Genomic DNA, 13,869 nt, shown 5'->3' on the forward strand with positions numbered 1-13,869 from the left:
TTCAGTATCTGAATATACCACATTTTATTGTTCAGTTTTACTATTGATATGCATTTGGGTTTATTTCTAATTTTTGCCTATTATGAATAGTGCTGCTGTATACATTCTGATGTCATTATTTTTTTTTCCTATTACTTTGGAGGAGAATTTTGGAGTTATTTGTGAAAGTAAAGTACTTCAGCTATTTCAAAATACTTTAAAATATTAAAGCTAGTTGCTCTCTAAATTCCCTAATTTCCCATTTAATTATTTGGTAATACTATAAATGCTGTTTGTTTTTTTTTGTTTTTTTTTTTTTTTTTTGAGACAGAGTCTCGCTCTGTCACCCAGGCTGGAGTGCAGTGGCACGATCTCGGCTCACTGCAACTTCTGCCTCCCGGGTTCAATCAATTATCCTGCCTCAGCCTCCCGAATAGCTGGGATTACAGGCACATGCCACCACCCCTGGCTGATTTTTTTGTATTTTTAGTAGAGATGGGGTTTCACCGTGTTTCCCAGGCTGGTTTCGAACTTCCGAGCTCAGGCAATCTGCCCGCTTGGCCTCCCAAAGTGCTGGGATTACAGGCGTGAGCCCCTGCGTCTAGCCTAGATGCTGTTTTTTGAGCCTGCCTTACCATTTGATGTTTTGGTGCCTTTGCATCTGGCCTAGAAAGGGAGAAAATGAGTGATATGATATGATTTGTTCTAAAATACAAATTTTGAAATTTCACTTGTTATTTCTACTTTTTCTGAAGATTGAGAAAGATACAGAGAATGATATTGAGAATGATATAGACCTGGGGTGTCCAATCTTTTGGCTTCCCTGGGCTACACTGGAAGAAGAATTAATTGTCTTGGGCCACACATAAAATACAGTAACACTAATAGTAGCTGATGAGCTAAAAAAAGTTTCCAAAAATCTTATAATACTTTAAGAAAGTTTACAGATTTTTATTGGGCTGTATTCAAGGCTGTCCTGGGCCTCAATGTGGCCGGGTTAGACAAGCTTCGTATAGACAGAAGATGTTTTTGTGTAAGGTATGTGCCTCTTATGGTGGTGATCTCTTCTAAAATACAAATCAGATCATATCACTGTGCATCATATAGTAGTCGAAAGTTTACAGTTAACGACATCAATTGAGATTAAGTGAAATTGTTTACACAAATTATGAAAAATGTAAATAATGTTATCAGAGGTTTTTCTTTTTTGTTTTGTGTGAAAAACACATGTTCTTATACCCAGGCAACAGTGGATAAAAGTGTTTTTACTCTCCAATGTCTTTTTCAAAGAAGTACTTTTTTTGGTCAAGCAGAAAGCAGTTACAGGTGGAATATTTATAATGAACTCAAATTATACTTCCATTTATCACCATATTTTTATTTCAGAATTGAGTTGATACTTTTCTTCAAGAAGCAAGTTTCAGAGAAGAAATGAAACACCTTTTCCCTTTGGAGTCAGGAAGGGTCTATCTATCTATCTATCTATAGTCATATAAATATAGTCATTCTCTAGTGTTGATAACAAGCTACAAGTGTAATTTTTACATATTTTTAATCTCAGTCTCTAATATCAAGATTATTTTATTTTGTGAACAGAATAATAATGTCAGCTCTGAAGATTCTGTATCTAGCGACTACATGAATTTTTTTGGAGCAGGCCAGCCACAGTTGCTCACGCCTGTAATCCTAGCACTTTGGGAGGCCGAGGCGGGCGAATCATGAGGTCAGGAGTTTGAGACTAGCCTGGCCAACATGGTGAAACCCCGTGTCTACTAAAAATACAAAAAATTAGCTGGGCATAGTGGCGTGTACCTGTAATCCGGCTACTCAGGAGGCTGAGGCAGGAGAATTGCTTGAATCTGGGAGGCAGAGATTGCAGTGAGCTGAGATTGCACCACTGCACTCTAGCCTGGGTGACAGAGTGAGATTCTGTCTCATAAAAAAAAAAAAAAAATTTTTTTTCTGGAGGAAAAGACTCTCTTAATTTTATTGCCTTTTCAATACAGTTTTAGTTATGGTGGCATTATAAAACAGAGAAACAAAGCCATTTGTATTAAAGATGTGTATTACAATAGAAGTAAAGGGTATTCAGTAAGGAAAAGAGGAAGTCAAATTGTCTCTGTTTGCAGATGACATGATTGTATATTTAGAAAACCCCATCGTGTCAGCCCCAAATCTCCTTAAGCTGATAAGCAACTTTAGCAAAGTCTCAGGATACAAAAATCAATGTGCAAAAATCACAAGCATTCCTATACACCAATAATAGACAAACAGAGAGCCAAATCATGAGTGATCTCCCATTCACAGTTACTACAAATGGAATAAAATACCTAGGAATCTAACTTACAAGGGATGTGAGGGACCTCTTCAAGGAGAACTACAAACCACTGCTCAACGAAGTAAAAGAGGACACAAACAAATAGAAGAATATTCCATGCTCATGGATAGGAAGAATCAATATCGTGAAAATGGCCATACTGCCCAAGGTAATTTATAGATTCAGTGGTATCCCCATTAAGCTACCACTGACTTTCTTCACAGAATTGGAAAAAAACTACTTTAAAGTTCATATGGAACCAAAAAAGAGCTCGCATAGCCAAGACAGTCCTTAGCAAAGAGAACAAAGCTGGAGGCATCACACTACCTGACTTCAAAGTATACTACAAGGCTATAGTAACCAAAACAGCATGGTACTGGTACCAAAACAGATATGTAGACCAATGGAACCAAAGAGAGGCCTCAGATATGACACCATACATCTACAACCATCTGATCTTTGACAAAGCTGACAAAAACAATGGGGAAAGGATTCCCTATTTAATCAGTGGTGCTGGGAAAACTGGCTAGCCATATGTAGAAAGCTGAAACTGGATCCTTTCCTTACACAGTATAAAAAATTAATTCAAGATGGATTAAAGACTTAAATTTAAGACCTAATACCATAAAAACCCTAGAAGGAAACCTAGGCAATGCTATTCAGGACATAGGCATAGGCAAAGACTTCAAGACTAAAACACCAAAAGCAATGGCAATAAAAGCCAAAATAGACAATTGGGATCTAATTATACTGAAGAGCTTCTGCACAGCAAAAGAAACTATCATCAGAGTGAACAGGCAGTACAGAATGGGAGAAAACCTTTGCAATCTACCCATCTGACAAAGGGCTAATATCCAGAATCTACGAAGAACTTAAACAGATTTACAAGAAAAAAAAAACAACAACCACATCAAAAAGTGGATGAAGGATATGAACAGACACTTCTCAAAAGAAGACATTTATCTGGCCAGCAAACATACTTAAAAAAGCTCATCATCACTGGTCATTAGGGAAATGCAAATCAAAACCACAGTGAAATACCATCTCACATCAGTTAGCATGGCAGTCATTAAAAAGTCAGGAAACGACAGATGCTGGAGAGGATGTGGAGAAATAGGAGCACTTTTACACTGTCGGTGGGAGTGTAAATTAGTTCAACCATTGTGGAAGACAGTGTAACAATTTCTCAAGCATCTAGAACTAGAAATACCATTTGACCCAGCAATCCTATTACTGGGTATAAGCCCAAAGGATTATAAATCATGCTATTATAAAGACACATGCACATGTATGTTTACTGTGGCACTATTCACGATAGCCAAGACTTGGAACCAACCCAAATGTCCATCAATGATAGACTGGATTAAGAAAATGTGGCACATATACACCATGGAATACTATGCAACCATAAAAAAGGATGAGTTCATGTCCTTTGCAGGGACATGGATGCAGCTGGAAACCATCATTCTAAGCAAACTATCACAAGGACAGAAAACCAAACACCGCATGTTCTCACTCACAGGTGGGAGTTGAACAATGAGAACACATGGACACAGGGTGGGAAACATCACATACCGGGGCCTGTCTGGGCATGGGAGCCTGGGGGAGGGATAGAATTAGGAGAAATACCTAATATCAATGACAAGTTGATGGGTGCAGCAAACCAACATGGCACATGTGTATCTATGTAACAAACCTGTACATTGTGCATATGTACCCTAGAACTTAAAGTATAATAAAAAAATGTGTATTAGAAATTCTTTCATAGTTCATAAGTGTGATTGGGTGTTTAACTCTCATTTGAGATGTTCCTCCCTCAAACCTTCGTATGATGTTTGCACATTATCCATCTGATGTTAAAAAAAGAAATGTGTGAAAGATAAAGGATTAATATTGATAAAGAACTTCATGTGACTTCTGGCATAAAGTCTTTTTTACCCAGTAGTTCAGAAATGGTTTTGAGATATGCTATGAGTCTAAAAAGAATTAATCAAATATCTGATATGTTCGAGATAGGTTTGTAATCTTTCTCAACATTGTCTTACTGATTTCTGTAACTTGTGATGTTACAATCTTAATGGGGTATTAGATAATATGGGAAATAATCCTTAGTATTCTACCCCATGCTGACTTTCCAGCTTCTTCTATTGTATTTTCCTCCCTGTTTTCCCCCCGTGCATACCTTATTCCAAATGAGAATACTTTCAACTTCCTGAATTTTCCATTTGCTTTCATACTTTGCATATGAAGAAATGTACACCTGAAATTTATTCTTCATTTTATGCCTATCACAATTTTGCATGTCTTTCATGGCCAAAACGCTTAAAAAACTAAAAAATGTTTTTCTTCTATGAAGTTTTATCAACACCATTCACAACTAATGCCTCTTTTCCTTATGCTCCAGTAACATTTTTCTTATATATTAATACTTATTTAGTACATATTTCAGTTGACTTGTTAGAAGAAAAACTTTAGACAAATTAAATTTAACAGAGTTTAATTGAGGAAAGAATGATTCCTGAATCAGGAATCCCCTGGACCAGAATAGGTTCAGAGAGACTTTGGCACTGCCACATGGTCAGAGAGGATTTATGGACAGAAAAAGGAAAATGATGTACAGAAAATGAAAATGAGGTACAGGAATAGCTGGATGTGTTACAGTTCAGCATTTGCTACAGTTGAACAGTAGGTCACCTGTTACTGGCTGAAACTCAGTGATTGGTACAAGAGTAAGTTGCAGTCTTTATACATCTAGTTAGATTACAGTTCACTATGTACAGAGAAACCTTTAGGCCAACTTATAATGAGGGCAGTTTTAGGCTAAGCCTAATTTAACAATTCCCTTCATTTGGTCAACCTGAGAGGTTGACCAAAACTTCATGTATTGACATCATTCCTTTGCCGTGATAAATGTATTTACTTGGTCTCAAATCTCACTAGAAAATAGCAGAACAGTGGGTTTTGTAAGTCCTTGTAAACAGGACTTTAACTTACTTTTTTGTAAAAGGTAGCCTTGAGGAGACTTCCTTATTATGCTGGAATGTCCTGTTTTCAAGAGAGAAAAACATTTCTGGTCTTTTTTTCAGAGCTATCTGCTTCTTTAAAGTTTCAATTTGATTATGTCACATTTAGCATGAGTGACTCCATCTTGATTTGATCTGGTCTGGTCTGTTAAGGCCTAGTGTATGAGCTCAGTCCAAAACAATGACCTCCCATAATTTTGTTTAATTCACCCTTTTGGTCAGGTTTTTACGTAGGTGAGAGTGTGAGCAAAGCTTAGGGCATTAGCGCTACTCTTAGTTACCATCATTTAGGGTTTCCAGTCACAGTATGTCATTCTTAGGTTATGGTGTTCTCATAATCATTCATTTCTTTGAGTTTTTGTTGTTGCAGTTGAAGAGAAACCATTTGACATTCTATAGATGACTGTATGCAAACATTTAAAACTTTTGAGAGAATACAGTGCACCAGGGAGACGACTATTATGACTGTCAGGAGGATAATACCAAGAGTTTGGAGTATGCCTTAGCCAGGATCCTCATGAACCAAACCAGCTAAAATCAAAGACCAAAGAATAAGCTAGATAAAGCATCTGTTTGTTTCAACCAAGCAACCTATTTGTTAATCCCCTACAACAGAATCTCTATAATACCTAATGTATGTATCGTGTGCAACAAGAAGTGTCAGTAACTTCACAGATTCTTCTCTGTTCAGCAGTAAGTTATACTTTTATTATCTAGCATAACTTTAGCAAGAGAATTTAAAGAAGCTTTTTGTGTAGCCATAGCCTTTGCAGTAGAATCTGCTGTAGAACCTGTTATAAGGAATAAATTTTTAATCATTGCCTCATTTACTCCAAACTGTAAAAAGAGACCACCCGTCTGGAATAATGAAGGCCTTCTGGCAGTTTTCTCTTTAACTGATGATGTAGGTTAAGAGAAGTGGACCACTGTTCTGTTTCTGACAGATTATGAAGCAGCAAAGATATTAAAATTTCTTGAACACATTGTTTTTCATCTTTCGTCTGTCAAATCATAGGTTGTCCATAAATAAGGTTGGCTGCAAAATCCCCCACAAATGAAAGTATACTTCAAGAGTGCACACAAACCCCTTTTCCAGTTGTATTGCTCATAGAGGTATAAGCAAGGAAAAAATTGAGAAGTAAGAGTTTCATGATAGCAGAGAAGTCTTGATCTGTGATCTTGGGAAAGCTGTCTGCATCTGGGATGTCATCTGCTTCTAAGGAGAAACTTCCGTGGTTAGCTTTACCTTAAGGTCCCCAATGGGTGTGTAGTTCCAAGAATCTGTAGGTGATCTTCTGAGTTGCGAGATTAAAAGCTCAAGGCTCACAGTCCCACAGTTTTGTTGCAGTGTGGGTGGCAAGGGCAGTCTTTCCTTGATGTTTCCAGAAGACTAAATCTCTGAGTTTTAGATCACCTGGGTTTGATTGTCCTCTGTTGGGGGACCATGACAAACTTTCTTTAACCTGGTGAAAATACACTTTGGCATAATACATTAAAGCCTGATAGAGTTTAGTCATATTAGAGTTTAGGAGTGGAAGATACATGAGGTTCTATTATTAGGAGCAAAGGCCTTCCAGTGACTATTTCATAAGGGATCAACTTATATTTTCCTCTGGAACTAGATCTGATTGTTATCAACCTGCAATATCTTTGACCAAGGCAACCTAGTTGATTCAATTAGTTTTGCTTAATGTTATTGTATTTGTAATACCTTATTTAGCTATTTTACTTGTCCAGTGAAACAAGTACCTTTATCACTAGAGATTTTTCCAGGAGTGTCCCATGAGGGAAATACATTTTCTGATAACCTTTTAGCTACTATTATAGGATTAACCTTCTTGTATGAGAAAGCTTCTATATAACCAGAATATATGCATTGAAAACAACAATGGAATGAAATCTTTCTATGTTCAAATGGCCCATCAGGTAGCAGAAATATACCTGAAGTATATTTGTCAGAAGTCATTTTGGTAATTTAGAAGAGTCACACCAGTTTGTAAGTGTGTGCGTGTGTGCGTGCATGTATGTATTCTATTTGGATCATTTTATCTCCTCCATGATGAGTCATGGAGTATAGACGATTATTTATTTATTTATTTATTTATTTATTTATTTATTTATTTATTTATTTAGAGATGGAGTCTTGCTCTGTCACCCAGGCTGGAGTGTGGTGGCACAATCGTAGCTCGGTGTAGCCTTGAACTCCCGGGCTCAAGCAATTCTCCCACCTAAGCCTCCTGAGAAGCTGGGATTACAGGTAGAAGCCACAGTGCCCAGCTAGAGCTTTTAATAATGGAGATTTAAGGACTTAGGAAGTACCAGGTGACTGTCCAGCCTCTCTCTGTGAGTCTACACTTAACACTGGATTTATATTCTCTTGAATACCAATTTTGTTTCTCCAAATCAAGTGTGTGGCATTGTTTTCTAGATGGATTATCATAGTTTATTAGTCTGTTTTCACGCTGCTGATAAAGACATACCCAAGACTGGGTAATTTATAAAGGAAAGAGGTTTAATGGACACATAGTTTGATGTGGCTGGGGAGGCCTCACAATCATGGTGGGAGGCAAAAGGCACATCTTACATGGTGGCAGGCAAAGAGAGAATGAGAGCCATGTGAAAGTGTTTCCCCTTATAAAGCCATCAGATCTCGTGAGACTTATTCATTACCAAGAGAACTGTATGGGGGAAACTGCCCCCATGATTCAGTTGTCTCCCCCAGGTTCTTCCCAAAACGTGTGGGAATTATGGGAGCTACAATTCAAGATGAGATTTGGGTGGGGACATAGCTGTACCATATCACTTCATCCCTCGCCACTTTCAAATCTCATGTCCTCATATGTCAAAACCAATCATGCCTTCCCAACAGTCCCTCAAAGTCTTAACTCATTTCACCATTAACTCAGAAGTCCACAGTCCAAAATCTCATTTGAGACAAGGCAAGTCCCTTCCACCTATGAGCCTGTAAAATCAAAAATAAGTTAGTTACTTCCTAGATACAATGGGGGTATAGGCATTGGATAAATACAGCCATTCCCAATGGGAGAAATTGGCCAAAACAAAGGGGCTACAGGGCCCATGCAAGTCTGAAATCCAGCGGGACGGTCAAATCTTAAAGGTCCAAAATGATTTCTGTTGACTCCATGTGGCTCACATCCAGGTCACACTGATGCAAGAGGTGGGTTCCCATAGTCTTGGACAACTGTGCCCTGTGGCTTTGCAGGTTACGGACCCCTTTCTGGCTGCTTTCATGGGCTGGCACTGAGTGCCTGTGGCTTTTCCAGGTGCACAGTGCGAGCTGTCAGTGGATCTACCATTCTGGGGTCTGGAGGATGGTGGCCCTCTTCTCACAGCTCCACTAGGCAGTACCCCAGTGTGGACTCTGTGTGGGAGCTCCAACCCCACATTTCCCTTCTGCACTGCCATAGTAGAGGTTCTTTATGAGGGCCCTGCCCCTGCAGCAAACTTCTGCCTGTACATCTAGGCGTCTCCATACATCCTCTGAAATCTAGACAGAGGTTCTCAAACCTCAATTCTTGACTTCTCTACACCCTCAGGCTCAACACCAGGTGGAAGCTGCCAAGGCTTTGGGCTTGCATCCTCTGCAGCCATAGCCCAAGCTGTACCTTGGCCCTTTTTAAACATGGCTAGAGCAGCTGGGATGCAGGGCACAAAGACCCTAGGCTGCACACAGCAGGGGGACCCTGGGCTGAGCCCACAAAACCATTTTATCTTCCTAGACCTCTAGGCCTGTGATGGGAGGGGCTGCTGCAAAAGTCTCTAACATGCTCTGGAGATATTTTCCCCATTGTCTTGGGAATTAACATTTGGCTCCTCGTTACTTAAGCAAATTTCTGCATCTGGCTTGAATTTCTCCTTAGAAAATGGATTTTTCCTTTCTGTCACATCGTCAGGTGCAAGTTTTCTGAACTTTTTTGCTGTTTCCCTTTTAAAACTGAATGCTTTTAACAGCACTCAAGTCACCTCTTGAATACTTTGTTGCTTAGAAATTTCTTCTGCCAGGTACCCTAAATCATCACTCTCAGGTTCAAAGTTCCACAAATCTCTAGGGCAGGGACAAAATGTTGCCAGTCTCTTTGCTAAAAAATAACAAGAGTCAGCTTTGCTCCACTTCCCAACAAGTTACTTATCTCCATCTGAGACTACCTCAGCCTGGATTTCATTGTCTATATCATTATCAGCATTTTGGTTAAAGCCATTCAACAAGTCTCTAGGAAGTTCCAAACTTTCCCACATTTTGCTGTCTTCTTCTGAACCCTCCAGACTGTTCCAAACCTCTGGCCTGTTACCCAGTTCCAAAGTTGCTTCCATATTTTCAGGTACCTTTACAGTAGCACCCCACTCTAATGGTACCTGTTTACTGTATTAGTCCATTTTCATGCTGTTGATAATGACATACTTGAGACTGGGTAATTTATGAAGGAAAGAGGTTTAATGGACTCATGGTTCCACGTTGCTGGGGATGCCTCACAATCATGGTGGGAGGCGAAAAGCATGTCTTACATGGTGGCAGGCAAAGAGAAAATGAGAGCCAAGCAAAAGGGGTTTCCCCTTATAAAACCATCAGATCTTGTGAGACTTATTCACTACCATGGGAACATTATGGGGGAAACCACCCTTGTGATTCAGTTATCTCCCACTGGGTGCCTCCCAAAATGTGAGAATTATGGGAGCTACATTTCAAGATAAGATTTGGGTGTGGACACAGCCAAACCATATCACATAGGTAATTTGACTTGGATCATGGAGTTCATTCAAATAGCACATCTTAATAATTTCAGTGCTGGCTGATTTATTATGAAAACCTGGCAAAGTATTTTCTTGGTATTCAATTAATTATTGTCCTCCTTGGGTTGGCAGTCTTATAAATCAGTTAGTCTTTTCATTGGAGTACTAGGAATCCTTACTTAGTCCAAATGATATGATCCTAAAGTCATCAGAAACCTGTATTCAAAGGTGCTTCTTATGGTCCTTTCTACCCTTTCCATGAACTTCTTTGAAGACACAACACTTTAGGATTTTATTTGCTTGTAAAGAGCTGTTTTAAAATGCATCAGAATTAAGCAGTTAACTGTGGACAAGAATTAATACGATCATGGTCAAAGACACAAGTGAGAAGAAAATGTGGTTATTTCTGTGGCCTATAATAAATTAACATAATAACTATAGTTATGACTGGTTTCCTGCCAAGATATAACAGAATTTTAGGAATCTCATACAATTTTGGAACATATATTAACATATTCATGAAAATATAACTCAAAGAGGGTAAAACATTTCTTATTTGACAATGCTTCCCATATGTTTTAACATAACAAATAAGCCTGTTCATCTCTCTTTTGAATGTTTCAGGGTCCCTCTGTAGCATTCCAAAATAGTTTGAGGTCACAAAAAGACAACTTTTAATTTGAAGTTTGATTTTGGGAAACATATCAAATATGTCAAAGGTTTAAAACAATTAAAACAGGATCACTAGTCACTGTAAATAATATTTATTTAGCCAAAGAGATAAATAAAAGGTTTTAAAAAGCAAAAATCTGTTTTCAGTTTTCCAAACAATCTGGAGAATGAAAACAATATGGGACAGTATCTGTGTCTGCTTATCTCTTCTATTGTTTTTTTTTTTTCACAGTTTACTCAAATATTGAACAGAAATTTATCTACTATCTCTTATTAATATTATATGAAAATCTTGTTCAAAATAGAAAACCAAATGTTACTCACGTATTAATACATTATGATTATATTAGGCCATTCTTGCATTGCTATAAATAAATACCATTGATTGGGTAATTTATAAACAAAAGAGTTTTAATTGGCTCACAGTTCTGCAGGTTTTAAAGTAAACATGGTGCCAGCATCTGCTTGGGCTTTTAGGGAGGCCCCAGGAAGCTTACAGTCACAGTGGAAGGTGAAGGGGGAACAGGCCATTGTAGGAGCATGGCTAGAACAGGAAGAAGAGAGGGTAGTGGGGAGAGGTGCCACACACTTTTAAAGATAACCAGAGTTAGTGAGAACTCACTCACTGTAGTGAAGATAGCACCAAGCCATGAGGGATCCAGCCCCATGACGCAAACACTTTATACTAGGCCTCACCTCCAGCACTGGGGATTACAATTCTACATGAGATTTGGGTAAGGACAAATATCCAAACTGTATCATTCCATCCCTTGTCCTTCCCAAATCTCATTTCCTTCTCACATGGCTAAATACAATGATGCCTTCACAACAGTCCCCCAACATTGTAAGTTGTTCTATTGTTTAAAGTCCAAAGTCCAAAGTTTCATCTGAGACAAGGCCAGTCTCTTTTACCTGTGAGCCTGTAAAATCAAACAAGTTATCTACTCCCACAGTAAAAGTGGGGTATAAGAATTGGGTAAACATTTTTATCCCAAAAGGTAAAAATTGGCCAAAAGAAAGGGGCCACAGGTCTCATGTAAGTTTGAAACCCAGCAGGGCAGTCATTAACTCTTAAAGCTCCAAGAAATCTCCTCTGACTCCATGTCCTGCATGCAGGACATGCTGGTGCATGAGGTGGGCTCCTATTGCCTTGGGAAGCTCCACCCATGTGGCTTTGCGGGGTACTGCCCCTGTAGCTGCTCTCATAAGTTATTGAGTGCCTGCAGCTTTTCCACATGCAGGATTCAAGCTCCCACTGGATCTACCTTTCTGGGTTTTGGAGGATGGTGGTCCCTTTCTCACAACTCTACTAGGCAGTTCTCCAGTGGGGACTCTGTGTGGAAGCTCCAACCCCACATTTCTCCTCTGCACTCTCCTAGTAGAGATTCTCTGTGAGGGTTCCACTCTTAGGAGGCTTCCGTGCGGACACCTGTGCTTTTTCATACATCCTCTCAAATCTAGGAGGAGGCTGCCAAGATTGCAATCTGTGTGCCTGCAATCTTAATACTATGTGGAAGCTGCCAAGGCTCATGGCTTGCATTCTATAAAGTGTCAGCTCAAGCTGTATCTGGGCCTCTTTGAGCCCCAGCTGTAGCTGTAGCTAGAGCAGCCAGCGTGCCAGGTGCCATGTCTTGAGGTGGCACAGGGTAGTGGTTTCTGTTCTCCCAGGCCTCAGTGCCTGTGATAGGCAGGCCCGCTGTGAAGGTTTCTGAACTCCATCAAGGTCTTTTCTCCATTGTCTTGAATATTAGCAGTTGGCTCCCATTTAGTAATATAAATATCTCTAGTAAGTTGTTGCTTCACAGCCAGCTTGAATTCTTCTCCCATAAAAGCTTTTTCTTTGCCACATGGCCAGGCTGCAGATTTTCCAAACTTTTAGGCTCTGTTTCCTTTGAAATGTAAGTGTTGACTTTAGATTATTCTTTGGTCCCACATGTGAGTATAGGTTGTTAGAAGCAGGGAGGCCACATCTTGAACTTTTTGCTGCTTAGAAATTTCTTCCTTCAGATACCCTAGGTCATCACTCTGAAGTTCAAACTTCCACAGGTCCCTAGGACATGAGCAGAATGCAGCTAAACTTTTTGCTTAGACATAACATGCATGACATTTGTTCCAGCTCCTAGTAAGGTTCTCATTTCCGTCTGAGACCTTGCCAGCCTTGATTTTAGTGTCCATACCACTATCAGCATTTTGGTCACAACTGTTTAGTCAGTCCCTAAGAAGTTCCAAACTTTCCTTCATCTTCTTCTTTTCTTCTGAGGCCTCCAAACTCTTCCAACATCTGCCCATTACCCGGTTCCCAAGTTGCTTCCTCATTTTCAGGTATCTTTATAGCAATGCCCTACTCCTTGGTACTATCAATATAGAAGTTAATATTGCTAAAATCTTATAAGCAAATCCATCCAATCTCAGTCAGCTTTTGACCACACAAGATTTTCGTAAACCTTTTATAATGTTAGAAAATTTTAAAATTCTTTTTATTTTTAACTTTTTTTGTATCTATATCTTTTTTATTTTTTTAATTTGAAGCAACCTTTAAGTAACTTCTAGATGGGCAGAATTGATTTTCTCAACAAATGCATATTTTTATGCCTTTACAACTTTCTCACTAAAAACATATCTTACTTTTCTTTATACACTCTGTATATAGAATTGTTTTTCCTATATCTAGTAGTTATAATTACACACATTAACTATAATTTTAACTCTTAGTAACCCTAGTTTTTAGTGAAAACCTAGCGTAAGTAATTTTGAACCGTTTTATATCAGCATTTGCTGATGAAAATGATTTTATGATTTTTAGAATTATGTTTTCTCAAATTTTTGTTTGTTAATTGATTTAAATATGTTTAGCATTTTTATACAACATAAAAGATGCCAAAGTATATAACCTTGAATTTATGTTTAATAATTGTTTCAATATTTTAATTTACTTACAAATGAATATTTTTTGATTATTTGTTACTTAATTTAATATGATTTGAAGATTTTAAATTACTGAAAAGATTAAATGATTCTCCTGCCTCAGCCTCCTGAGTAGTGAGGATTACAGGCACTCGCCACCATGGCCGGGTAATTTTTTGTATTTTTAGTAGAGATGGGGTTTCACTATGTTGGCCTGGCTGGTCT

The 13,869-nt window shown here is 38.6% G+C and overlaps 1 protein-coding gene and 1 non-coding gene across 41 annotated transcripts in view; both read left to right on the forward strand.

The window, feature by feature from the left end:
* RIMS2 (regulating synaptic membrane exocytosis 2) overlaps positions 1–13,869 on the forward strand; it is a 748,462-nt gene that overhangs the window by 146,573 nt on the left and 588,020 nt on the right. The gene's annotated exons all lie outside the window — the stretch shown is intronic.
* LOC116814041 (small nucleolar RNA U13) lies at positions 4,053–4,152 on the forward strand. Its single transcript, XR_004371140.1, has one exon. It is a non-coding gene; the product is annotated as a small nucleolar RNA U13 (small nucleolar RNA).

Source organism: Hylobates moloch, unplaced genomic scaffold (assembly GCF_009828535.3).
Source record: "Hylobates moloch isolate HMO894 unplaced genomic scaffold, HMol_V3 SCAFFOLD_9, whole genome shotgun sequence".
NCBI classification, from domain to species: Eukaryota; Metazoa; Chordata; class Mammalia; order Primates; family Hylobatidae; genus Hylobates; species Hylobates moloch.